The sequence below is a fragment of the Mus musculus genome, chromosome 14, assembly GCF_000001635.26.
Source record: "Mus musculus strain C57BL/6J chromosome 14, GRCm38.p6 C57BL/6J".
Taxonomy (NCBI): domain Eukaryota; kingdom Metazoa; phylum Chordata; class Mammalia; order Rodentia; family Muridae; genus Mus; species Mus musculus.
Window position 1 is genome coordinate 63,845,707 of NC_000080.6, and position 1,829 is coordinate 63,847,535.

Here is a 1,829-nt window from a genome sequence, read left to right on the forward strand (position 1 = left end):
TACTTCCAACGCAGTACATATTTATCTCCTAGTGAGTCTATCATGGCAATTGCTGCTGGTATTTTAAAGTTCTCACTGCTTAACAGTGATGAGACCTAGCATTGTTCTTTCTCTAAGCCTTCCAGAAAGAGTTACTGCTTCCACTGTAATTTCCTAGTTTGACTTGATTTACTGGAGCATATGAGTGGGCCAGGCATGTGGCCAGTGGATTGAGAATAACTTCTATAAAGAGAAATCTGGAATTGAGGAAGCTATGCTGGGACATCATAAGCACAGCTCCTGTCTAAGGGGAATCAGTTTCACCACAATCCAAGGCGGGTGGCACACTGGAAGCAACATCAGCCTAACGCACTAGCCCTGATGCAGTTTCCTCTTCGGCAAGTACAGACAACACTCTTTAATGTCCTTTGCTAGCCTAGAACTCTGTTGTCAGCACACCCAATCATCTCACAGAGGAACATAGTTCAGTTCCCCCTTTCCTCGCTCACCCTAATGTTTATAAATAAGGGGAAGAATCCAAGAAGATCGTGTGGTTCATATAGAAAGAGCCTGTCTCAAAACAAAGTCAAACAAAACAAAGACAAACATCTCCAAAATCAATTATATTTTTCTTGATTTAAAAGAAAAAAATGAAGTCAATTGCTCATTGCTCTGATAAACACGCCCAAAACACTTATTTTGCTTAAAAATAAACAAACAAACACCTCAGCGTTGCTTCTCCCAAGCCCTGTTTTGTTGATGATATTAAACATTCAATGTGTGAAAGGGGAAGATCTGAGTGTTCTAAGACAAGGTGCTAAGCTGGGAGGCAGCCATCTTAGATGTTCAGAAATTAACCAGCAAACCAAATAATGCCAAGCACAAAAGAGCCCCACATATGCTACTGTCTCCTAGACGCCACCTACTGCAGATGAATGTGTCACAAGTCCTGTGCTCTGGATAGAGAAAGTCACGATGCTCCACAGAATGGGAAGATGGGATGTGTTTAAGAGAAATAAATGAGGCTTTCCATGGCAGTTCCTGAATGCCAACTGAGTGCTCTGCCTCTGGTCACTATGAATTAAGTGGTTTCATACCCAATGTGAGGCGGCTGGAGGTCAGAGAAGCTGACCTGCCTGAGGTCACAAAACTACAATGAAGAAACCACCTTAGAATTCCGGTGACAGGCATTAGAAATGCAGAAGCCACTTTGCCACCATGCCAGTGCCAACAGTGTCAGTTGGTAAAGCATTATTCATGAGAATATCTCTCAGGCAGGGCAGCTCCATAATGGTACCAAGTACTCCAAGGTACCAAGAATGACCCATGCAGACTTGTTCTGGAGGATGAACTTTTAGCTTTTCCCATCACCCCATCCCCTAATTTCATTCTGTCCCTTTCCTCACATGAGCACACCTGTTATCACAAGTCTTTAAATGATGCATAATTTGCAGAGAGGGAACCTGGCTGTCTATGCAGAACTCTGGGGATTTATTGGAAGACTATAGCATCTGTAAAGGCAATTAAGGTGGACCAGCTTCCCACACTGTGGGCTATCCTGTGGGTCAGATTAGGCTGGGAGCAAAGAGCATCTCCAAGGTAGGGGAGGGGGTGTGGACTGGTGACTAACTGGGGAAACTTAGAGAGATTTGGAGATAGGATCTCTTCTAGTCAAAGTGAGGAGTAGAAGTCCCTTTTTGCCAAAATCAAGGAATGTACTTCATTTTAGAGGGAGCCCATGCTTCCTCTAATGGACAGATTTTAACCAATCACAGAGTACTTACTGGACTTACATCACCACTTCCCAATCAGTGTCAAAGGCAGGGAGACTTCCTGATGGTGCAGAGATT